General features: G+C 37.9%; 1 protein-coding gene and 1 pseudogene across 1 annotated transcript in view; one reads left to right on the forward strand and one right to left on the reverse strand.

The window, feature by feature from the left end:
- Positions 1-27,232, forward strand: part of GLCE (glucuronic acid epimerase) — a 113,444-nt gene that overhangs the window by 21,566 nt on the left and 64,646 nt on the right. The window lies entirely within an intron of this gene.
- Positions 21,725-22,251, reverse strand: LOC118003580 (annotated as a pseudogene).

Here is a 27,232-nt window from a genome sequence, read left to right on the forward strand (position 1 = left end):
GATCGTTCCAGGCAAGTTCATCTTCCCTCAGGTAGAAGGGCAAGGGGTATTATTAGGTGGATTTCCTCATCTTTCTTTAGGGGATGGAGAGGGCTCATGTGACAGATTACCTGCTGGTGCTTATCAAAAAATTCCTGATGGGGGCGCCTGGGTGGCTCAATTGTTAAGCATCTGCCTTCAGCTCAGGTCATGATCCCAGGGTCCTGGGATCGAGCCCCGCATCGGGCTCCCTGCTCCGCAGGAAGCCTGCTTCTCGTCTCACACTCTCCCTGCTTGTGTTGCCTCTCTCGCTGTGTCTCTCTCTGTCAAATAAATAAATAAAAAATCTTTCTAAAAAAAAAATTCCTGATGGACAGGTTAAGACTTAATTGCTTTGGGGGGTTGAAACTGCAGTTAGGTTAGGTGTTAAAACCCTGGTTTGGTTACTTGCCTTGCCCAAGTGATGCCATTTTGGGCCTGTGGTTTTCTTTTTTTTTTTAAAGATTTTATTTATTTATTCATGTAAGACTTAGTCCTTATTATTTCAGTTTCAGTTAGGCTTGTTTCGGCTGTGAGTATCAAAGGCCCATTTCAGACACCTTACACAACAAGGAAGTTTTTTGGCTTAGCATAACTGGAAGTCTTAAAGGACAGTAGTCTTCAGGATTAGTTCATCACTACCTTACTGAAGACACGGAGAATTCAGATTCTTTAGGCTCCATAATACTGGCTTTATGCCAAGGCAAGACTTTCTCTGTAGTTGTATGATGGTTGCCAGGAAGGAACCATATGTTCTACAAGGAAGAAAAGTCTGGCATCTGTAGAGGCTGCTTTTAAGCAACAAGTTTAAGCAAAGGGCCCACAGTGACCACTGAGCTAAATGCTAACAGGCATTGCAAACAGGCTCATTAAGCGACCCACCTCAAAATAACCACAGGCCCTAACTGACCAGTACAGCCAGGCACAGTTCCCAAGTTTACAAAACAAAGGGAAAATTCCATATGTCCCCACACTCCCTCACTCTGCCCTATAACTGTGGCCCCTTACCACTGCCTCCTCACAGACAAGCTCTCTGTTGCTGCCCTGCCTGCTGCTCCCTTGAATTCAGTAAACTTTCATCTCCTTTATTCTGCCTTGGGTGAATTCTTTATCACCCAAGCCACTGGCCTCCACCCAATTCCAGCGCCCTGTGTTTGGTGCCCCCCCCCATCCAGTGGGACACCCCACAGCTTCCTCTGGACAGGAAGGACAAACTTAACCAGAAGCTACCAGAGAACTTGTCTTCATGTCTCATTGGCATGATTCCTCCCCATTTCTGAATTTCTGGCAGCGAGGATGGGGACAAGCCCACCCTTGAGCTGAAGTCAGTTTTCCTTGTTGCTGCCACTTAGAGTTGTGGAATGGATATTGGAGCAGTCACAGTGTCTGCTTTGGTTGTGTCCTAGTGCTCTGAGGTTTCTGTTAGACTTTTATAATGAGTCGAAATATGCTTAGTCATATTTTATTGATTTAATTGCCCATGTTCAGAGCTTTCTATCATAGAAAGCAATACAGCAATTATTAAGCATTCCTTTCTTTAAAAAGAGAATGTTGAGGGCGCCTGGGTGGCTCAGTTGGTTAGGCGACTGCCTTCGGCTCAGGTCATGATCCTGGAGTCCCGGGATCGAATCCCGCATTGGGCTCCCTGCTCGGCAGCGAGCTTCCTTCTTCCTCTGACCCTCCCCCCTCTCATGTGCTCGCTCTCTCTCTCTCTCTCATTCTGTCTCAAATAAATAAATAAAATCTTTTAAAAAAAAAAGAGAATGTTGAAATAGTGAAAAGATTGTGGAGATAGTTGGCAAATTTGAATCTGTATCTCTTGTAACCAATAATTTTTAACCTCTTTCACCTCTAGATAATTGATTTAGCTGCTATTTACATAGAGACTTTAGTGATTTGATTTGTGTCTCCTTTCTCTCTTCAAAAATTGCCTGGAGCATTGTGATAAAGTAGAAAGTGAGTTGGGTTATGATTAGGGTTCTAATTCTAGCTTCACTGCTTTCCAGTTATGTGTGATCATGGGCAAATCACTTCATCTCTCAGACCTTCAACTGTCTTCTTTATAAGATGAAATATCTTCTTGCCAAGTTGTTCTTACGGGAGTCAAAATGATGTGAAAGAAATGTGAGAAGTGTAGAGTAACACAATTTTAAATTGTCTTAATTTTTACACTAATTAAAGAGTGGGCATTTAAAGGGAGAAAATGTAAATAACAGGAGATTCTGGTCCTAAAAAATAAATAATTGATCTTAGATTTTGAGTATTCAAGATCTATCATTAGAAGATAAGGGTGTGTGCAGCTTTTTTGAAATTAGATGCTCAATGAGTAAAAGATGTTTTGTAATGAGTAAAAGCTGTTTGAATGCTTGATTCTAGTAAGTGTATCCTAGTAGCAACTTTTCAGGTATTCCCTACAATTTTTTTACTTCAAATTTTTGCCTTGGTTAAAGCTGTTTTTGAAGATAGCAGCCGTAGAATAAATGTAAGCTGTAGTGCTTTATGTGGCTTGCAGGATATGATGGATGCATTTATTTATTTATTCCAGTTATTGACTGTTTTCTCAAATGCATTTTTCCTTCCTTGGGACATTATTCTTTTGAAGAACCCTAAGGTCTCCCACAGAAATATGGGAGGAGTTTGATTGTTATTGCCAAAGGAGATTTGCATTTCATTGCTCAGAACTCTGAAAAGCAAAAGTTCCTATTTGGAATTGAATGAAATTAAGATGATGGTGAGGAATTTGATTTTTAAAATACTATTTAATATATTCCTCATGTCTTAGGTTAATAATGTACAAGTGGAATCTGAATATGTTTGTTTTTTTTTTTAAGTTTTTTTTTTTTTTTAATGGTTTTATTTATTTGACAGAGAGAAAGACAGCCAGAGAGGGAACATAAGCAGGGGGAGTGGGAGAGGGAGAAGCAGGCTTGCCACAGAGCAGGGAGCCTGATGTGGGGCTCGATCCCAGGACTCTGGGATCATGACCTGAGCCGAAGGCAGACGCTTAACGACTGAGCCACCCAGGCGCCCCGTGAATATGTTTTAATAAGCTATGTTAAATATAGTTTCTCTCTGTATTTTATTACAGTAAAATGTGAAACAAAACATAGATGCTTTTTTTAAATGAATTATCATTATTTGTTTTATTTTTTAAAGATTTTATCTATTTATTTCACAGAGAGAGAGACACAGCGAGAGAGGGAGCACAAGCAGGGGGAGTGGGAGAGGAGAAGCAGGCTTCCCACTGAGCAGGGAGCCTGATGCAGGGCTTGATCCCAAGACCCTGGGATCATGACCTGAGCTGAAGGCAGATGCTTAATGACTGAGCCACCCAGGTGCCCCAAAACATAGATGCTTCTTGAATTGACATCATTTATCTTTTTGTTTTGACCTAGTTGCTGCTGTCATGTTGGATTTGGGGCAATCTCTTTTCTAAATGAGAAGACCAGTTCTGCAATTTGCCTTTTTCTTTTATATGAGAAATACTTTTTATAGATTTTGAAAGGAAAAGGGAACTAACGTATGTTGACTTTGTTACTAGGTACAAGCATACCAAGTACCTAACATTTATGCACTTTATTCTTCCTTCAACCTGATGGGAGAGTATTAGTGTCCCCATTTTATAAAAGAAAACATTGAAATTTAAAGACTAAGTAACCTCAAAATTACTGCCACCGAGGAATCAATCACACTCTCCCTCCCTGTATCACTCCTCCCTTCATTACATTTCTCATACTGCTTTCATGTAATTATTACATTTTTTCTTTGAGGAAGATTTTATTCTTCTTGCAAATGAAGAAAAGTGTTAACATGAGTGTATAAAGAATAAGAAAATGAGAACATATATTCTACATTAAAAGATAGAATCTTATATAAAGGTTTTTTTTAACAATTCATTTTCAACTGGTAAACCAATTTTGTTTTTTTCATAAAAATACCACTTGGTCATGATGCATTATACTTTTTGTGTATTGTTGCCTTTTGTTTACAGAAATGTTAAGAATTTTTGTGTCTAGGGCGCTGGGTGGCTCAGATGGCTGAGCGTCTGCCTTCGGCTCAGGTCATGATCTCCAGGTCCAGGGATCGAGTCCCGCATTGGGCTCCCACCTCGGCGGGGAGTCTGCTTCTCCTTCTCCCTCCACCTCTCCCCCTGCTTGTGCTCTGTCTGTCTCTCTCTCTCTCTCAAATGAATAAATAAATAAATAAATAAATAAATAAATAAATAAATAAATAAATAAATAAAATTTTTGTGTCTATATTCATGAGAGATTTGGTCTGTAGTTTTCTTAGAATGCCTTTGGTTTTGGTATCAGGACAGTGCTGGCCTTGTAGAACGAGTTGAGAAGTATTCCCTCCTTCCTCTTCAATTTTCTGGATGTTTTTAGGTTTGGTATTATTTCTTCCTTATATTTTAGGTGGAATTCACAAATGAAGCCAGTTGGGCCTGGAGTTCTGTCTATGGAAAGATTTTAAACTACAATTTCATTTTCTTTAACTGATAATAGGATTATTCTATTTATTTCTTAAGTGAGCTTTGGTAGTTTGTCTTTCAAGGAATTTATCTATTTCATCTGAGTTGTAAAATTTATTGACATAGAATTGTTCGTAACATTTCCTTTTTCTTTCTTTCTCTCCCTCCCTATTTCTCTTTCTTTCTTTCTTCTTTCTTTCTTTCTTTCTTTCTTTCTTTCTTTCTTTCTTTCTTTCATTCATTCATTCATTCATTCATTCATTCATTCACAGAGAGAGAGACACACACAGTGAGAGAGACACACACACAGTGAGAGAGGGAACACAAGCAGGGGGAGTGGGAGAGGGAGAAGCAGACTTCCCGGAGAGCAGGGAGCCCAATGCAGGGCTCGATCCCAGGATCCTGGGATCATGACCTGAGCTGAAGGCAGACACTTAACGACTGAGCCACCCAGGTGCCCCCATTTATTTATTTTTTAAAGATTTTATTCATTATTTGAGAGAGAAAGCACAAGCAGGGGGGAGCAGCAGGGAGAGGGAGAAGCAGGCTCTCCACAGAGCAGGGGGAGCCTGATGTGGGACTCAATCCCAGGACCCTGGGATCATGACCCAAGCCGAAGGCAGTCCCTCAACCAACTGAGCCACCCAGGTGCCCTCCCTTATTTTTTTGATGTCTATAATTTCTCTCTCCTATTTCTGATATTGGTGTTTTGCCTCTTTTCCTTTTTTCCTCCTGATTAGTCTGGCTAGAAGTTTTTCAGTTTTACTTATATCAAAGAACCACTTTTGGTTTCATGGACTTAAAAATTTCTTTTAAAACAGACTTTGTTTTTTAGAGCAGTTTTAGGTTCCCAGCAAAGTTGAGTAGAAAGTGCAGATTTTTCTATATACCCCTGCTCTCACACATGCACAGCCTCTCCCACCACTAACACTCGAATCTACATAGACGCATCATTATCACCCAAAGTCCATAGTTTACCTTAGGATTCACTTTTGGTGTTGTGTGGGTTTGGACACATGTGAATACTTATGTATTCACCATTCTAGCATCATACAGAGTAGTTTGCCCTAAAAATTGTGTGCTCCGCCTGTTCATTTCTCCCTCCCCCAACTCCTGGCATAGTTTTGCCTTTTCCAGAATGTCATATGGTATATAGCTTTTTCACATTGGTTTCCTTCACTTAGTAATATGCATTTAAGTTTCCTCCATGTCTTTTCATGGCTTGATAGCTCTTTTTAAAACCCTGAATAATATTCCATTCTGTGAATGTTCCATAGTTTATCCATTCAGCTACTGAAGGACATCTTGGTTGCTTGCAAGTTTTGTTTATTTTGTTTAAAGATTTTATTCACTTATTACAAAAAAAATTTTTATTAGCTTATTAGAGAGTGCATACGAGCTGGTGGGGGAGGGAGAGGCAGACTCCCCACTGAGCAGGGAGCCCGATGTGGGGCTCCATCTCAGGACCCTGAGATCATGACCTGAGCTGAAGGCAGATGCTTAACTGACTGAACCACCCAGGCACCCCTCAAGTTTTGACAATTATAAATAAGGCTTATATAAATATTAATGTCTAGGTTTTTGTGTAGAGATACGTTTTCAAATCATTTGGGTCAATACCAAGGAGTATGAATGCTGGATTGTATAAGAATATGTTTCGTTTTATAAGACACTGCCAGACTGTCTTCCAAAGTGTCCTTACCATTTTGCATTTTACTAATCTCAAAAAATTAGCTTTTGGTCTTATTGACTTTTTTTTCCACCTGTTTTCTTGTTTTGTTGTCCTAACCTTTTATTCTCCTTACCTGCCCCCCCATCTTCTGCTTGCTTTTTTTTTTTTCTTTTACAGAAAAGGAGAGAACACTTAATTTACTGTTTAGGTTTATTTTGCTCTTCTCTTACTAATTTCTTAAGGTGGAAGCTTAGGTCATTGATTTCATGCTTTCTTTTTTAAGATAGAGTGTCATTTAGTTTCTAGATGTTTGGGGATTTTAAAGATGTTCAGATTTTAATTTCTAATTTAATTCCATTGTAATAATAGAATATATTTTTTATGACTTAAAACTCCTAAAATTTATTGAGAATGGTTTTATGGCTCAGAATGTAGACTCTTGGGTAATGGTTCTCTGTGTACTTGAAAGTAATGTATATTCCGCTGTTGATGGAATGTTCTTTAAATTCAGTTAGATCAAGTTGGTTGATAGTATTGTTCAAGTCTGCTATATCCTTACTCATTTTCTGTGTACTTGTTCTATCACATATTGAGACAGTAGTGTTGAAATCATGGACAATAATTGTGGGTTTGTCTATTCTTCCTTGCAATTCTATCAGTTTTTGCTTTATGTATTTTGAAGCTCTATAGTTTAGAATTCTTACATCTTCATTATTAAATCGATTCCTTTACATTATGAAATGACCCTATTTATCTTTGGTAATAGTTTTAGCTATGAAATATACTTTACCTGATACTAAGATAGCTATCTAGCTCTTTATTGATTAGTGGTAACCTGGTATATTTTTATAATCCTTTAATTTTAACCTTTTTGTTTTTTTATATTTGAAGTGGATTTCTTTTTAGACAACATCTTACACAATTTGATAATCTCTTCCTTTCAGTCAGGTGTTATATAATGTGATTGTGCTTGTGTCTGCCATCTTACTATTTGTTTCCTTTGTCCCGTCTCTTTGCTTTTTTCACTCTTACCTTCTTTTAAATTGAGTACATTTTAGTATTTGATTTTATCTCCACTATTGCCTTATGAACTGCAACTTTTTTTCTTTTTTTTCTTTTTCGGTGGTTGACATGGTTATAATAAGCACCTTTAACTTATCACAGTCTTCCTACAAATAATAATCTACCACTTCATGTATAATGTATGAGTTAAACACAGTGTATTTTTTCCCTTATTCCATCACTTTTTCAAATGTCGTATGTTTTACTTCTATATATTTTATAAACCCCATACTAGATTATTATTCTTTTAAAATAAGAAGGAAAATCTATTTTATGTTTATTCACATATTTACTCATTTTAGTGCTCTTCATTCCTTTGTATAGATTTATGTTTTTGTTTATCATCATTTTTCTTCTGCAGACATTCTTTCTCAGAGTTTTTTAATGTACAAGTCTCCTGGTAACAAATTCTCTCAGCTTTTATTTGTCTAAAAAGTATTTTATCAACATTTCAGAAAGATATTTTTTCCAGTACTGACTTTTAGTCTGTTAAGAGTCTCCAGGACTGCCTTCAGGTTTGGTGGTTCACTAGGAGAATTCTCAGGACTGGATATATAGTTGTACTCATGATTTATTACAGTGAAAGGATGCAAAGCCAAATTAGCAAAGGGAAAAGGTGCATGAGTAAAGCCTGGAGAAAACAAAGCACAAACTTCCAAGAGTCTTTTCTCAGTGGAGTCACACAGGACATGTTTAATTCTCTTAACAATGAATTGTGACAGCACATAAAAATGTTGTCTAACAGGGAAGCCCATTAGAGACTCAGTGTCCGAAGTTTTTATTGAGAGTTGGTCACATGAGCATCCTCTGCCTAGCATGCACCAAAATACCAGTCTCCCAGAAGGAAAGCAGGTGTTTAGCATCAATCATACTGTTTACACAAACACTGTAGGTACAGTAAACCACCTGTATTAGTTAGGGAATGTTTTCTAAGGATAGCAGTCTTGAGCTTGCTATGTTAACTCTCTTCTGCATAGTAGGTCACCTTGCTTTTACCTTTTTGCACTTTAAAGATTTTATTTTGTTGTCTTCTGGCTTGGATACCTTCTGAGGAGAAATTTGTGGCGATTCTTGTCTTTGTTCCATTGTATGTAGTGTACCTTTTTTCCTCCAGCTGCTTTTAAGATTTTTCATCACTGTTTTCAGTAATTGGTTTATGATGTACTTTATGTGTACGTGTGAATGTGTATTTGTGTTTATCCTGTGTGGGATTCCTTGGACTTCTTGGACCTGTAAATTTGAGGTATTCAACAAATTGAAATGTTCTCAGCCATTATTTTTTCCAACACTGCTCCACCTCTTTTGTTTTCATGCTTCAGTTAAACATATGTTAGACTGCTGGTACTGTCCCACAGGTCACTGAGTCTGTTCATTTGGGGAAGGGGAACATCTTTGTTCCCCCTCTCTCTCCTTTTTTGAGTAGTTTTATTCTTCAGTCTCCAGGTTTACTATAAATCCCTTCCAGTTATATTTTTATTTCAGATATTATATTTTTCATTTCATTATATTTCATTTTCAAGAAGTTCCATTTGACTTGTTTTTATAGGTTTCCTTGTCTCATTATATTCAGATATTCTATCATGTTGTTGAGCAAATATATTTATTTTAGCTGCTCTGATGTCTTCATCTCCTGATTTGCTCATCTCTTTCATTTCTGGTTCTGTTAATATTGCTATGGTTTTCTAGTTCATGGGTCACATTTTATTGCTTATTCATAAACCTATTTTTATGCTGTATTTTATAATTTTTGATTATTGTATGCTTATCATTGTTTTATGTTTGCTGGATTTTGTTGTATTACATTAAAGAATGTCAGAATTTTTATGGTAAACTGCTAAATTACTTGCAGGTAAGTTTGGTCCTTTCATGGCTTGTTTTTAAGCAGTTTCAGGGCAAACCCAGAATTGCCTTTACGGCAAGACTAACTTATTTTTTTATTTTTATTTTTTTTTAAGTATTTTATTTACTTGAGAGAGAGAGCAGAGAGGGAGAAGCAGACCCCCACTGAGCAGAGAGCCCGATGCAGGGCCGATCCCAGGACCCTGGGATCATGACCTGAGCCGAAGGCAGATGCTTAACCGATCTTGTGTGCGGAGAATAACCATTAATCTCATTTTACTACTGCTTTGGATACTGAATTTTCTTTACTCGATTTTATTGACTTCTTGGGCTTTTTCTCATTTCTTTTGTGAGAATGTTATCACATTTGTACCATCTGCAAAAAGCATTTTATAATAGGTTGGAATGTGAAAATATCCAATCCTGAAGGAAGACACTTTTGCAGTCAAGTTTTGTAGACTTAGGCAGTGGTACCTTTCTTTAATCACTGGGTGAGGTGTGATAGAAAACAGTAGACTTGGATTGGAAAGAACTTGGTTACAGTCCAGGTTGAACCACTTATATAGCTTTGTGCCCCTGAGCAAGTCAGTTAATCTCTTTAAGACTCAATTTTTTTCCATCTATAAAGTGTGTGTTAAGTATGTGGGAGGTGGGTGAGGGTGTGATAATAGCTGCTTGCTTATTGTACGTATCAGTATAAAGATCATAAAGATGTGAAAGCATTTTAGAAAATGTAAAACATTATACAAATACAAATATAAAAATATAGTTATAAAATTTTATCTCAGCTCAGTCAAGTCCTGTTCATTGAGAATCTGTTAATTTCATCTAAATAGTTCATTTCTTTTATCACTGATAGTTTAGAAAAAGGAAAATGTAGGTTGGAGTATAGATGGAAAATACATGATATTGTATTATGCAAAGGTTATAAATTACCAATGAAAAAATTTATAAAATCTTAAAGTTTTTTTTGTACTAGTAAAATTTGATTGAAATGTTTACTTCTCCTCTACTCCTAGACTTTGTAAATTCTTAACAGTTATATTCTGTGAAATATTGTGTGTGGATTTTCCACTTTGGATTATCTATAGAAAGAAATTTTTTTAAAGATTTTTATTTATTTGAGAGAGAGAGAGGGAGAGTACCAGTGGAGGGAAGAGGGAGAGGGAGAAGCAGGCTCCCTACTGAGCAGGGGCTTGATCCCATGGTCCCGGGATTATGACCTGAGCCAAAGGCAGACGCTTAACATACTGAGCCTCCATAGGTGCCCCTATGGAAAATTATTTTTAAAAATCAATCTGGGGAGCGCATTCCATTGAGCGTCCAACTCTTGCTTTTGGCTCAGGTCGTGATCTTGGGGTCGTGAGATGGAGCCCAGACTCAGTCTCCACGGTTGGTGCAGAGTCTGCTTGAGATTCCCGTTTCCCTCTGCCCTCCCTCCCTCTCTCTCTTTCTCTCTCTCTCTCTCAAATCAGTAAATCTTTAAAAAAAAAAAATCAATCTGGGTTCTCCTTGTTTAAGATGATTCTGCACTATTCCCCATATAATTATTATGCATCCAAGGGAATGCAAGCGAATGTGAGCCCAATATGAATATAATTAGGGACTTAAATCTGCCAGAACTTAAATCATAATGATTGAAATATGGATGTAATATTTTGGTACCTTTGAAATTATTCAGATTATTCCCCTAACGATATTAGAATGGATCAGTGGGAGAATCCTCTTGGTTGGTTCATTCATTCATTGAACAAAAATATTAATATAGTGCCCACTATTGTCAGGCACTGTTCTAGAGCAGTGTTCAACAGTAAAGAAAATAGACAAAAATTCCTGTTCTTGTGGAGCTTACATTCTAGTGAAGGGAGACAGAAAATAACAGATGAGATACATAGTATGCCAGATAACAATAGGTACTGTAGAGAAAGATAAGAGATGGAAAGGGGATGGGGAATATTGGGAGGCATGGGGATTGGAGGAGGGCAGGCCAGAGAAAGAAGGGAACGATTGAACAAAGACATATGTGAAGGAGCATTCTATACAAAAAGCTATCTCAGGGAAGAGTATTCCTGTTCCAAGGTAAAAGCAAGTTCAGTGGCCCTAAGGAAAGTGTGCCTCGTGTGTTTGAGGAACAGGGAGGAGGCCAATGTGACTGAGTAGAGTGAGCCTAGGAGAGAATATTAGATGAGGTCAGAGAAGTAATGGCAAGCTAGTTAATTGAACTTAGGGGGACTTTCCCTTTTAATCTGAAAAAAGGAGGCCATTAGTTTTGAGCAGAGTGATCACATGGCCCTTTTTTTTTTTTTAATTATCACCAGTGGTGGGCGAGTGGGGGGTTTGAGGCAGAAATAGATCATTTAGGAGACTGTAGCAGTGGAGATGATGAAAATGGTTGGATTCTATTTTAAAAGTGAAGTCAACAGGTTTTGCTGATAGGTAATAAGAGGGACAGGGAAAGCAGGGCTAACAGTAGGTGTTTTGGCCTAAGCTATTAGAAGCTTATAGTTACCATTTACTAAGATGGAAGACTGTGGAAGGAGGAGCAAGTTTGTGGGTTGGGTGGTGGTGAGGTTAATTAGGAGTTTGTTTTTTGTTTTTTTTTTAAGATTTTATTTATGAGAGAGAGAGAGAGCAAGAGAATGAGTGGGGGGAGGGGCAAGAGAGGGAGCAGGGCTTCATCCCAGGACCCTGAGATCATGACCTGAGCTGAAGGCAGACACATAACTGAATGAGCCACCCAGGCACTCCAGAAGTTTGGTTTTGAATCTGCTAAAAAATGCTTATTAAATTCCAAGTAAAAAATGTTGAGTAGGCAGTTTGGATGTATTAGAAGACAATTATGGAGAGACAACAAGGCTGTTTATCTACCAGTAAATAATTTGGGGAGTTGTCAGTTTGGAGATTGTATTTAAAGCCCTCATATTGGAGGAGACCACCTAGAGAGTGAATGTAGATGGAAGTACTGTTCTGTACCCAATTCCAGACTGCGTTTTCCCCCCCACACCAAGCAGTTCTTGAGATACCAGCTGGATGTCCTATAATTCAACTCAATTCTAACTATCTATCTAGAGATAGCATCAGATTCCATGGGTTAAGGGCTCAGTCCTACAAACTAATTCCCCTTTCAGATGCCAGATGCAAGTCCAGGTTATTAACCTGTGCTTCTGACCCACCAGCTATAGATCAGATATTCCCAGAGACCCTCCATTCTTGAGTTTGGTTAATTTATGCTAGAGTGACTAAAAGAATTCAAAACACTTTACTTACAGATTACTGGTTTCTTATAAAAGGATATAACTCAGGAACAGCCAGGTGGAAGGAGATGCATAGGGCAAGATATGAAGAAAGGGTGCAGAGCTTCTGTGCCCTCAGGGAGCACACTACTCTTTCCAAGTGTCCATATGTTCACTAACCTGGAAGCTCTTTTAAACTCCTCCTGTTGTGTGTTTTATGGAAGCTTCATTACATAGACACGATTGATTAAATCATTGGCCATTGGTGATTGATTCAACCTCCAGCCACTTGACCCTCTCCTTTTCCATAGGTCAAGTGGGTGGGACTGAAAGTTTCAACTGGTCTTCCTGTAACCAGCTCCTTTCCTTGGTGTTTTCTAAGTCACCTCATTAACATAACAAAAGACACCTTTATTGTTCTCATCTCTTAGGAAATTCCAAAATTCCAGGAGTTTTAGGAGCTTCGTGCCAGAAACAGTGAAGACTGAATATATATTTCTTTTTATAAATTACAGTATCATACAAGAAAGAAGAGGTCCAAGGACTGAAGTCTAGAACATTCTATAACTAGGGGGAAGAGAAATGAGCCAGCAAAAGAGAATAAGAAAGATGAAAACCAGGAGATTTGGCTGTTCTGGGAGCCATGCATTTTACAGGAGGAGTTACTGTTTGTATTAGCTGCTGGTCATAGGTAAAGTAAGAGGAAGACTGAGAATTGATCATTGTATTTAGCAATGTGGAAGTCATTATTGACTTTATTAAGGGCAAGTTTGACGAATAGATGGAGAATAAAACCTGGTTGACAGGGATTCAAGAGATGAGATGGTAAGTATTGACAACACTTTTTAATTTTATTATAAAGGGGGAGCTATACACACATGGCATATAGAGTTAAGGGAGGGAATTTTATGTTTGTTTTTGTTTTTGTTTTTAAAGATTTTATTTATTTGGGGCGCCTGGGTGGCTCAGTCGTTAAGCGTCTGCCTTCGGCTCAGGTCATGATCCCAGGGTCCTGGGATCGAGCCCCGCATCGGGCTCCCTGCTCAGCAGGAGGCCTGTTTCTCCCTCTCCCTCTCCCCCTGCTTGTGATCCTGCTCTCACTGTGTCTCTCTCTGTCAAATAAATAAATAAAATCTTTAAAAAAAAAAAAAAGATTTTATTTATTTGACAGAGAGAGACACAGCAAGAGAGGGAACACAAGCAGGGAGAGTGGGAGAGGGAGAAGCAGGCTTCCCGCCAAGCAGGGAGCCCGATGCGGGGCTCGATCCCAGGACCCTGAGACCATGACCTGAGCCAAAGGCAGATGCTTAACAACTGAGCCACCCAGACGCCTTTTATTTTTGTTTTTAAATATGGGGTGGGAATGACCAAGTAGAGAGGGAATATTTGACAGTGCAGTAAAGAGAAGAGGTCATTGCTGAAGCATTTTCCTTGCATAGGTGGAGGGGAATTGGGATCTAGGATACAGGTGGAAAGATTGGCCCTCACCAAGTCCTTCTTGGAGCATGGATCATTTATTCATAATTAGTGATATTATTCCATAATAAAATGATGTTCTGTAATCTAGTGGAGGTTGAGAGTTTACTAATATAACTAAAGTTATACTATGTACAATACCAGAGAGCTCTTCGACTCTTATGCTACCTATAAATGTTTGCACATTTTTGAAGTTGAAGGATTAGTAATCATCTCTGCCCTCTATGTTCCAGACTTACCAGATTACCTATAGTTTTCCAAACTGACCATTATATTTCATGCTTATAACTCACATTCCTCCCTTTCAAGGAACTTCATTGCCTGTGCCCTTCCAAAAACAAACCCTTTCTTATGTCCCCACCATACCCTGCATATATATACTTCTGTCAGAGTGCTTAAAACACTTTATTACATTTATGTACATGTCTCTCACCCATTACCAGATTGTTGGTACCTTGATCCTACTCATTACTCAACTCTTGGTTCCTTCAATACAGTGTTTTTGTTCATTGTTATGTGCCTGTATTATCTATTGCTGCCTAATAAATTGCCTTCAAAACTTAGCAGCTCAAAACCACATTATCTCACTGTAGGGCAGGAATATAGGAATGGCTTAGGTGGGTCTTTTACAAGGCCACAGTCAGTGTGTTGACCAGGCCTGCAGTCTCATCTGAAAGTTTACTATGGAAGGATCCACTTCCTAGCTCATTCACATGGTTGTTAGCAGGATTCATTTCCTGGTTGGGCTATTGGTCAGAGGCCTCCCTTGGTCCCTTGCCACGTGGACCTTTCCAGAGTATCTCCCTCAGAGCAAGTAAGCAAGAGGGCAAGAAAGAGTACCAGCAGAAGAGAGTGCTAGCAAGTAGGACATCAGAATCTTTTTAACCTAATCACAGATGTGACATCCCTTCACTTTTGCCCTATTCTGTTCTTTAGAAGGAAGTCACTAGGCCCAGCCCACACTCAGCAGAACAGGGAATTACACAAGCATGTGAGTACCATGAATGCAGGGATCATTGGAGGTCCATTTTAGAAGTGTGCCACCCAGTCCCCAAGCCCTGGTACTATGAAGTGCTTAACATGTTGAATGGATTAGCCTTTTTTCCAAGCACGCTCATCTCTGGTAGCATGTATCTGTGAGAGGGCGGGCAAGGGTGAGGACTCAGCGTAACACTGTCAAACACAGCTGCTACTCAGGGGTTCTCCCAATCCCTGTTTTCCCATGTCCTTAATGCTTTGCTTTTATGAAATAAGTTAACATTAGTGAAAAGTTAAAAATCATATGATGCCTCTGTGACCTAAATAAAACCAGCAATGCTACTTAGGAAAATCAGAATACATGTAACTTAATGGGAATTCAAGAAATAGTCTAATAGCAAGCTGTATTTTGAGATCATTCAAGGTTCCCATCATTCCCAGTCTATATACTACCTTATGACCTGGATAGACATAATGATGTATCAAAATCTGAGCAGTTGAAACATAGATAAATTTGATCCCTACTATAAAATAATCTTTCTTTACAAAAATAAGCTCTTAATAGGTTGGAAAAAGTATCAGGTCACGGATTTGGATTTTGGTGGGGGCGGGCATTTAAAATTGAGGCAGTTTAATCTTTAGAAGAGAACTAAGGAATCTCATCCTAGACTTATAACATGTTCAATATTAGCAATAACTTACCCAGCCTTACCTTTTTACAGATGAGGAAATGGCTACCCAGTCAGTGATGTACCCAAACTTGCTGGTGGCAGGGCCAGTGCCAGAATCCAGGCTGCCAATTCCATAAAGTGCACTGTACCATGCCACACTGCTAGTCATAAATCATACTGGAACCACTTTGGGATCTTTAAAAATACTTATGCCTGTCCCATTCCCCAGATATTCTGAGTTCATTGGTATGGGGTATAAGTTGAACATTGGGATTTTTAAAAGCTCCAAGTTTGGAAACCTGTTCCACAAGGAATGAGTGTGCTTAAGGACTTGGAACCAGAATGAGAGATCAATAGTACAGATTTCCATCCATTCTGATTCCTTAATCGTATATTTGGCTAGGTTTTATCTGGGCAGTAAGAAAAATCTTTACATTGAGAAATAGCCAAGAGTTCTGCAGAACAAAGGTTTTCTTAATAAAGCTGTCCTTCCACTAGCGTGTGTTTTGTCAATGAGATAGCCTGCAACAGAATTTTTCTTAATCATGAAATAGGAGAACAGTTCTTTGACACTGATCAGGCAAGGAGAAAATCTTCTGCCATCTGTGTTGTGGCATGCTCTGCTGTTGTTTTAACTAGATAAAATTCTAATTACTGTTGAACAGATTGTTTATGAGGTTTTTTTAATATTTTAGAGCAAGTGTATAAATATAAAGAGGCAAAGAAATGGTTCCAGATTTAAAAACAAAAGGCTTTTCTTTTGAAAGTAAGTTAATCTGGACTTGACACACTGGGTTTTTTAATAACACATTTCTGTGTATGTCCATGGTACTGCATGTTGCAAGGAATGTGAAATTTGCAGTTTTATCATAACCATTCTGTGGAGGCAGTCATGCACTCTTTGGTAGGATGCTGACAACATTGTAACTAGAAAATAGAATTTGGGATTGGTAAACAACACATTTTGTTTCAAGATATCCCTTCCTTTAAACAAGGTATTTCCTTCATAATGACAGGTACCAGCAGCATGAAGTAGAAGAGTTAATAGGAGATTGTGGTCAGATTGAAGCATTTAAGGATTTGAGATCTTTGAAGTAGCGTCAAGGTGATGGCAAGAGACTATACATTCAGGTTGCTAGAGTAGAGGTTAGAGGGTTTTTTTTGGTTTGTTTTCTATTGCTGCAGTGGCAAATCACTATAGACTTTGTGGCTTAAACAACTGAAATCTATTATCTTACATTCTGTAGGTCAGTAGGACAACGAGAGGGTCCAGCTGGGCTAAAATCAAGATTTCCGCAGGGTAGCATTCTTTTCCTTGCAGTTGTAGGGCTGACATCCCAGTTGCCTTGCTGGCTGTCAGATGAGGACGCTTCTCAGACCCTAAACACCACCCTCATTCCTTGGCTTGTGGCATTCTTTCCTCTATTTTAAAAGCCAGCAACAACAGGTCAAGGCCCTTTCACGCTTAAGGTATTTCCTCCTCCTTCTGTCTCATTCATCTCTCTGATCCACCTTTTGTCTTCCTCTTCCACTTTATTTATTTTTTTTAAAGATTTTATTTATTTATTTGACAGAGACAGCAGGAGAGGGAACACAAGCAGGGGGAGTGGGATAGGGACAAGCAGGCTTCCCGCTTAGCAGGGAGCCCGATGCGGGGCTCGATCCCAGGACCCTGGGATCGAGCCAAAGGCAGACGCTTAATGACTGAGCTACCCAGGTGCCCCCCTTCCACTTTATAAAGGATTAAATTGGACCCACTTGGATAATTTAGGCCAACCTCCCCATTTTAGCATCCTTAATCTTAATTATAACTGGAAGTCTTTTTTGCCATGTAAGGATAGCTAGGCTGGGGGTAGGAGGGAAAGGAGCAAGGACATCTTTGGAGGGCTGTTCTGTCTGTCAAAAGGGGCTAGGTCATTGGAGTCAAGGAAAGCAAATGTCAGTGTTGACATAGCTGTTGAAAGTCTTCATTTGTCCAACAAATAATTTTTGATTACTTGCATTGTCCCAGGCATTGCTATAGGCACTGGGGCTATTGTGATAAACAAGACAAGACACATTCCCTGCCCTGCCTGTATGTAAATAGCAGCATACTTATAAAAACATGCGAAACAGAGCAGTGCTTTATAAAGGATTCTTCATGTACTTCGTATTTACATTAAGTTCTTTGAAAGAAGGTACTAGTGTTCCTTGTCGTGGCCCTTTCCTCATCCCACCACTAGACCAGTGTTTTACATCTTAGATGCTTAACAGATACTGTTCACAAAGGCTTACTTTGGTTTTCCTTTGCATTGTTAGGAATCTGACTTCTCTCTCTTTTCTGATATTTTCTACTCTAAAAGCAGTGAGGAATTTTGAGTTTAATCCAGACTCAGATGACAGGTTAAGATTTAATCAGATACCTGCTGAAGAATTTTGTAAAAGGCCTTAAGAATTACCATGTACTCCATCTTCCTTTTCTGAGTTAAAACTCCAAAGTGCTAAAGGCAGCTTTACAAATGCTGTCATCATATAAATTGGCACTTTTGCTTTTTTTCCCTGGGTTCGACAGCCAGGAAGTACCTACCCAATTAAAAAAAAAAAATCAGCAGTTGTTTTAATCCCTGTATTCATCAATAGATAGTGAAGAATTGCCAACCCTGAAGAACATTAAAATAAACTTCTCAATATGGCTTTTCCATGGATGGATAGCCTCTTAAAATAATAGGGGAAAAAATGAATGAATAAAAATAAGATAATGAAAGAGATTGACTATCTGTTTACTATGCCTAGAGTTACTTCTTCATGTACAACTCCTTGTTGTGCTCCCACTGTGTGCTGAGTGTCAGTCTGTTTTTTGTGAAAGACCACAAGATTCTTACCAATTGTTCAGACTTTTTTTTTTTTAAGATTTTATTTATTTATTTATTTATTTATTTATTTATTTATTTATTTATTAGAGAGCGAGCGAGAGAGAAACAGCATGAGAGAGGAGAGGGTCAGAGGGAGAAGCAGGCTCCCCGCTGAGCCGGGAGCCCGATGTGGGACTCGATCCCAGGACCCCGGGATCATGACCTGAGCCGAAGGCAGTCGCCTAACCAACTGAGCCACCCAGGCGCCCCAGACTTTTTTTTTTTTTAAGATTTTATTTATATATTTGTCAGAGAGAGAGCACAAGCAGGGGGAGCGGCAGGTAGAGCAGGCAGAGGGAGGAGCAGGCTCCCCGCCAAGCAAGGAGCCCAATGCAGGACTCCATCCCAGGACCCTGGGATCATTACCCAAGCCAAAGGCAGATGCTTAACTGACTGAGCCACCCAGGCGTCCCTGTTCAAAGACTTTTAAAGACAGTTCTTAATTTTTTCAGTGATGGTCAAGGTTATTCTGTGCTATGCAATGTCCCAGAGCAGCAATGAGGAACTTTAGTAATGATGGGTTGGAATAAGTATGGGTATGTGAGGTTTATAGATAATATACCAGCATCAATTTCAAACTTGATCATCACAGAACTTTTTATCAGAACAATTGGCAAGTGGTTAAATATATTTGTTACACAGGTTTGAGCTCCAAAGCATAAATGTCACATGGGGTCTTAGAGCACCTTCTTAATTTTGGAACATACAGAGCTCCAACCAAAATTCCTTCATGATTCTTTGGCAGTTTAACAGTATTTATGGATATCTTATCCATATGACTCTTCATGTCTCCAAACAAGTAGCCTAAGTATATTTACACAAAATTTTATTTCTGATAAAAGAAATTTTAGAACAGTGGTTGAAAAATTCATTTCATTTGCTTATGTTAAGATGGGTATTGTCCTATTAAGTTTGGGTGATATTAATGTGGGTCAAGGAAGGTGATAGCTACTTTTATTTTATAGAGGTGGTTTAATGCACTGTAAATGAAAGCATTAACAGATAATGTTGATTTCTGTGGGCTTTTTTTTTTTTTTAATGCTTCAATGTCTAGGCAAGTGTAGCATCCTGTCAGATTTCGTTCATAGGCAGAAATCTTATTAAAGGGAAACTTTTGAAGGAGGCTGGAAGTATAACAACATAATAATGAAAATAACTAAGGTTCTTTTGATTTTTGTAAAAAGAGAAGGGAAAAAATTCCTCTGTGCTTTTGGACATTAAAATGTAGCAGTGACTTAAATACATGCAATGCCACAGAGAAATGGAATTTACCGATTTACCTAAAGCTTTTGACAGGTATATTTGCATCTTTAGACGTCAGATTTGAATTACTAAAGCAGCCTTTGTTTAGTAAATTGAACATTTACTGAGAAGATTACATGGAGGAATAAGCATACTGATTTGCAGTAGGCGCTGTTTTAGTGGGTGTTAAAACTAAACTGGCCTTAGTGAACTATTACCATGGCTACATAAAAATGGCTTCAGTTTGAAAGGATATGGTTTCAGATGTAAGTCATATATTTTTCCAAATGTGTTTCTGGGGAAAATAAACCTAAATTCTGAAGCAGGCCATTTCACTTCTAATTGAATGTAATATTAGGAAAACAAAAAGCCTTAAGGCAAGAACTGTTCCTTACAGAGGTTTTTGTTTTCCATTTGAAATTAGTGCAGTTGGAGATTGGCTTTTTAAAAAAATCTCTGATTCTTTTTAAACAAAGTATAGCAATGTAAAATTGTTGCTAAATTTACTAACACAACTGAGAACAATTGTATCCTTTAAAAAAAAAAGTAGTGAGTTTTATTTAAATAAAATATTTGCCTGAGTATGATTTTAAAAAATAACACCTAAGATAAACCTAGGAATCAGATAGATTAAATAATAATAAAGGTGTTTTCAGGAGAGGTAGTGCCTTTCTATGTAGATTTTTAAATTTAAACCAATTGTAGTGTATGGATTTGAATGTTTTGTGCTATGTGTATGTATAGTATAATGGAAGCTTATAGTAGTACTATATTAGTTGAGGTAAAACTCTTGCAAAAGAGTAGAATTCTGAAATATTATGTTACCTGATGTACATCCTTGCTTCACCTTTTTCGTATTCAAGTGAGACAATTTTCCCCTGATAATAAAGGTGGAAACAAATGATTATTTTATTCTCCAATTTTTAGAATGTTCTTAATGCATTTGAAGTAGAATTAATCACCTTTTTTCCCCCTCCCTGGAATTTTCTGACTATAAATCAATCTTTTTAAAAAAATTAATGAAAGTTCTTTTATGATGCCGTCAAGTACATGTCAGGGTCTACTCTTCAATTAGGTGGGATTGTGATTGTTAGATTAGACTCCTTTGCAGGTGACGCACTGACTAGAGGAACTGATCCCCCAGTGATTCTATATTTTAGGGCTGAGCTGAGAAATTTGTCATTTGTTCTATCTTAAAAGTAGCCAGAATAAATGAGAGGATTTTTATAGACTGTAAAATCCAAACTAAATATCCTGGAAAAATCTTGATGACTTAAAGGTTATTTGTTTAAGTATCAGAAATTAATTTTTTAATGAACATGCAGTAAAATTGACTTTTTGTGTGTACAGTTGATGAACTTTAACATGTGTAGATTTTCATGTAACTGTCATCACAGTCAGTATCCAGATATCCAGATAGTTCCATTAGTTCATAAAACTCCCTTACGCTGTCCCTTTGTAGTTGTACTCTCTCACCCAATACCCCGGGCAACCACTTTGTCATTTAATTTTGTCTTTTCAAAAATGGCCACTAAATGGGATCATAAAGTATATAGCTATTTGAGATAGTTACACATGCATTTACTCAGCATAGTGCCTTATTTCACCTAACTTGTTTTGTATATCATTATTTCATTCATTTTTATTGCTGAGTAGTATTTGATTGTATGGATGTACCATAGTTTGTCCCTTAATTCATTGAAGGACTTTGAGTTATTTCAAGTTTGTAGCTATTTTGAATAGAGATATTATAAACATTTGTTTGTTGGCTTTTGTGAATGCGAGTTTTCATTTCTCTTGGGTAAATACATAGTAGTGAGACTGTTAGTAATTGTATAATTTTACTTAAAAAGAAATTGCCAAACTGTTTTCTAAATTGGTTGTAACACTTTATATGCCCATCAGCAATGTGTGATAGTTCTAGTTGTTCTGCCTATTTTCCAGCACTTGGTATGGTCATTCTTTTGTTTGTTTAATTTTTATTTCATAATCATAAACTTAACTGTAATCCATCTAGACTTGGAGGGGAGTAAGGAAAACATGAAACCTGTAGAATTGCAGTGAGAACATAAAGATTATAGGATATTTTAAACAGGTGGGAGTGAAGGGGTGCTCTCCTGAGCTACAGAAGAAATGGTCTGGTAGTTAAGATAAAACACAAGTGAAATTTATTAGATTTGTCCATAGTCAGCAATGGTGATCATCTTGCTGGTCTTGTCATTCCTGGCCCCAGAGCACTCCATGGCTTTTACAATATTCATGCCCTCCTTCACCTTGCCAAAGAACACGTACTTGCCATCCAACCACTCAGTCTTGGCAGTGCAGATGAAAAACTGGGAACCATTTTTGTGGGGTCTAGCATTTGCCATGGATAAGATGCCAGGACCTGTGTGCTTCAGGATGAAATTCTCATCATCAAATTTCTCCGCATAGATGGACTTGCTGCCAGTGCCATTATGGCATGTGAAGTCACCACCCTGGCATGTAAATCCTGGAATAAGCCTATGAAAGCAGGCACCTTTATAACCAAATCCTCTCTCCCCAGTGCTCAGAGCACAAAAGTTTTCTGTTGTCTTTGGAGCTCTGCAAACAGCTTGAAGGAGATGTGGCCAGAGCGCTTGCTGTCCACAGTGATATCAAAGAACACAATGGGGTGACCATGGCTGGGTGGGCACAGGCAGCTCTGGGGCAGCGGCATCTGCAAGTGGTTGTTCTTTTTAATTATAGCCGTTCTAATAGATTTGGAATGATATCTGATAATGATTTTAAATTGCATTTTCCTAATAGTTAATGATATCAAACACTTCGTCATGTGCTTTTTTGCTATACATACATTCTTTTTGGGTCTGTCCAAGTCTTTTGTCCATTTTTTAAAATAATAGAAACTTTATTTTGGAATAATTTAGATTTGTAGAAAAGTTGCATAGATAATACAGAGGATCCCTGTATGGCCCTCACCCAGCTTAATGACAACTTCTTATAAAACCAAAACCAAGTACATTTATCAAAATGAAGAAACCAACATAGGTACCTTAATGTTAACCAAATTCCAAATTCTAAACTCGGATTTTGTCAGATTTTCCACTGGTCTCCTTTTTATGTTCCAAGGATTCCACATTGCATTTATTAAGTCTCCTTAGTCTCCTATGGTTTGTGGCAGTTTCTTAGTCTTTTGTTTTTCATGACCTTACTAATTTTGAGTATTAGTACTAGTCAGGTATTTTGGAGAATGTCCCTCAATTTGTGTTTATCTAAGGTTTTTTCTGATTAGACTGAGGTTAAGGGTTTTAGGGAAGAATATCAAAGGTATGATCGTGAAGTACCCTTCTTGTGCCACCTCATATCAGGGCGTGTATGATAATATCACTTGGTTAAGGTAGTGTTTGCTAGGTTTCTACACTGTAAAGTTACTATTTCTGTCTTTCTGTCATTTGTTCTTTGGAAATGAATCACTAATTCTAGCCTGCATTCAAGGAGGTGGGGTGATGGTTTCATTTTATGGTTGAGGGTCTGTCTACATATATTATTAGGAATTCTTCCATAAGGAAGTTTGTCCCTTACCTTTCATTCATTCATTAATTCGTTCATTCATTTAGGTCATTATGTATACTTCTTTTATACATTGGCTTATAATCCAACGAATGCTGTGTTATTTATTTTGTTGCTAAAATTATTTCATTGTTGAACCCTGTATCCCTTTGACATTTTTTGAGTATTGCCTTGATTTCTGGCACTACAAGATACTCCAAACTTACCTTGTATTTTCTCCACCCTATTCCTAGAATCAATCATTTCTCTGAGCTCTGGTTTCTTGTATTGGAGAATTGTGTTTAGAGACCAGTGTCTGGGTGCTGGATGTGTACTCCTTACTATTGGGGTGTCACTGTTTCTAGGCCTTTTCAGAGGATAGAGGTGGGAATTATACATCTGTATGCTAATCCGTGTGTCTGTACACATTATAATTGTTTCTGTATTTATCCATGTGTATTACGTATTTAACAGTATATATGTTAAGTTTATACCAACGTCTGTGACTGCTCCAGTACCATAAGGTTCATTCTAGCCTTCTCCTTTTTGCTTAACTTCTGACTTCTCTGAGAATGAGAAACCTGGCATATTTACTTAATTGTTCCACCCCATGTACATGTAAAAAGTAAATTTAGAGGGGCGCCTGGGTGGCTCAGTCGTTAAGCGTCTGCCTTCGGCTCAGGTCGTGATCCCAGGGTCCTGGGATCGAGCCCCGCATCGGGCTCCCTGCTCCGCGGGAAGCCTGCTTCTCCCTCTGCCACTCCCCCTGCTTGTGTTCCCTCTCTCGCTGTGTCTCTCTCTTCAAAAAAAAAAAAAAAAAGTAAATTTAGAATAACTGTTACTCCCCTGAGAAATAAATTTACCAACTAGAGTACAGTGTTTATGTATGGGTCCTTTTGTATTTAGCCTTAAAGTTTCCATTTAAAACATTGTTTTCCAAGTTAGATCAGCTCATTTTCCTTCTAATGTCTTCAGTGGGGTTTTGCCATTCATTTGCAATACAGTCACATTCATTTGTCACAGACTGCATTCTATCTTAAAATTTCCCTACCATCTTAGTTGATTTTTAAAAATTTGCAGACATTAATGTTAACTTTTTGCAATGTACAGTTCTATGGGTTTTGACAAATGCACAGGGTCATTATCCACTATGCCAGTACCATACAGACAGTTTTCATCACACTGAATATTCTCCTGTTAAAAGGTTCTGGACCCAGTTACAACCTGTGTATGTGTGCATGTAGAGGACAGAGGAGTTCCCACACCAACAAGCAATTCTCTTGTACACCAGCTGGATGTCCTACAATTCAACTAAATTCTGACACCATCTACCCAGAGATAGAATCAGTTAAGGGCTCAGTCCCATATGACTGCGCACTCCGTACCTCAGTTCATATACCAGTTGCAAGCTCAGATTGTCACCAGTGATTCTGACCCACCAGCTATCAATCACAAATTCCAATGACCGCCCTCCTTGGGTTTGATTAATTTGCTAGGCAATTTACAGAACTCAAAGAAACATTTAACTTACTAGATTATTGGCTTATTAAAAAAGTATATAACTTAGGAACAGCCAGATGGAAGATATGCCTAGGGCAAGGTATGGGAAAAGGGTGCAAAGCTTCAATGCCCTCTAAGAGCTCACTACTCTCCAAATGCCCACATATTCACCACCTAGAAGTTCTCTGAAACCCTTCCTGTTGTGTTTTTATGGAGGTTTCATTACATAAACATGATAGATTAAATCATTGGCCATTGGCACTTGATTCAGACTGTAGTCCCTCTCCCCTCCCTGGAAGTTCACGGGGTGGAACTAAATTTCCAATCCCCTAATCACATGGTTGGTTCTTCTGGAAACCAACCTCCATCCTTACTTAGTTACTTTCTATAAGTCACCTCATTATCATAAACCCAGTTGTGGTGGAAAGGCGCTTGTTACAAGTAAGAAGACACCCATTTCACCTTTATGGCTCTGAAGTGATTATAGGAACTGAGGCCAAGAGACCAAGTATAACAGAGGGTTTTGGGAACTGTGAGCCAGGAACTGGATGAAATCCAAATGTATATGAGAAATATGTTTTGGTCATCTGAATGACCAAATGTATGTATTTGCTATAAATCACAAAATTGCACTAAGTTCTGACACCATCTACCTGGAGATAGTATCAGATTCCACCTGTTAAGGACTCAGTCCCATAGGACTGCCCATCCCACACCTCAGTTCACACACCTGCTTTGTAGTTAGCCATTCCCACATCCCCCAATCCCTGACAACCACTAATGTCTTTTCTTTTCATACTGTTTTGCCTTTTCCAGTGTGTCATATGCATGCAGTCATATATGTGACTTTTTGGATCTGACTTCTCACTTAGCGAAGTGCATTTAAGATTTCTCCATGTTGTCTTACGAATCAAATAGTTGACTCCTTTTTATTCCTGCAGAGTATTCTATTGTATGGATTTACCCCAGTTGTTTTATCCATTCATCTTATTGAAATAACTTTCTAGGCCCAAGATAGAGCTGTTCCTTCTCCAGGTGCCACATCAGCAAACCGAAACTGTCTCTGTAAAAGCTCCACTTCACCAAAAACGCAAGATCTCTAGTCAGACAATCCCCAAACACCAGGCCAACTCTGGGCCTTCTCACCCCAAATGAGGTTGACTGTGGGGTCCTAGCCAGTCAGATATTTTCCATTTTTCTCTTCCTTGTTCTTTATTCTTTATCCTATAAAAGCTTCTTGTTTTCTGCCCCATTTTCATGTCTTGGAATGGAGACTATCCACCTCATAAAGTGTTAAATAAAATTTGTACCACCTAAATTATTACCTTTAGTCATTTTTTGTTTTTAACAACCTGTTGAAGGACATCTTGGTTCCTTCAGGTTTTGGTGATATGAGTAAAGCTTTTATTAAACAGTCATGTACAGATTTTTGTGTGAATATGCTTTCAATTCACTTAAGTAATCTAGGAGTTTGATTGCTGGGTTGTTATCAGTGTAAATTTAATGTTATAAGAAACCGCCAAATTGTTTTTCAAAGTGGTTGTGCCATTCTTCATTCCCACCAGCAGTGAATGAGAGTTCCTGTTGCTCTGCATCTTTGGCAGCATTTTCTATTGCTATGTTTTTGTTTGTTTTTTTAATTTTAGCCATTCTAATCAATGTGCTTTTTGTTCGTATTTAAATTGGATTTTTTCTTCCTGTTGAGTTTTGAGAGTTCTTTATATATTCTGGATACAAATTCTTTGTTGAATATGTAATTTACAAAAATTATCTCCCTCTCTGTAGCTTGTCTTTATATTATGTTAGATAACTTTCTAGAGCAGAAGTTTTTAATTTAGATAAAGTCCAATTTGTCCCTTTTTACTTATTGGGTTGTATTTTGATGTGATATCTAAGAACTCTTTACCTAGCCCTAGGTCACAAAAATTTTGTCCTTGGGGGGGGGTAAAAAGCTTTATAGTTTTATATTTTACATATTCACTTGAGCTAATTTTTATATGAAATGAGAGGTTTAGGTAAAAATTCATTTTTTCCTTTATATTTGGATGCTCAATTGTTCCAACACAATTTGTCAAAAAGGCTCTCCTTTTCTCATTGTGTTTTCTTTGAACCTTTGTTAAAAATCAGTTGGTCATGTTTGTATGGAGCTATTTGTGGACACTGTTCTGTTCCATTGGATTATATGGTTCCTCCAATTTTCTTTTTTTATATTTGTTTTTAATAGTTTTGGCTATTTTAGATTTTTTGCCTTTCCATATTAGTTTGAAAATAAGCTTGCTATAACAGCAAAAAATCTGGGATTTTGATTGGAATTGTGTTAAATCTGTAGACCAGTTTGGGAGAGAATTGACATTTTTACTATTTTGAGTTTTCCAGTTTGTGAACTCAGTATATCCTTCTATTCACTTATGTCTTCTTTGACTTACTTTATCAGCATTTTGTAGTTTTTAGCATGCAGATCCTGTAAATGTTTTATCAGATTTATATCTAAGTAATTTGTTTCTATGGAGCTATTATAAATGGCATTATTTAAAAATTGGGGGGGGTCCAAAGTGTTCATTGTTTAGTATATAGAAATATAATTGATGTTGGCCTTGTATTTTTTGACCTTGATAATTTCATTTATTAGTTCCAGGAGGGGTTTGTTTGTT

Source organism: Mirounga leonina, unplaced genomic scaffold (assembly GCF_011800145.1).
Source record: "Mirounga leonina isolate KUSES-001 unplaced genomic scaffold, KU_Mleo_1.0 Mir_91, whole genome shotgun sequence".
NCBI classification, from domain to species: domain Eukaryota; kingdom Metazoa; phylum Chordata; class Mammalia; order Carnivora; family Phocidae; genus Mirounga; species Mirounga leonina.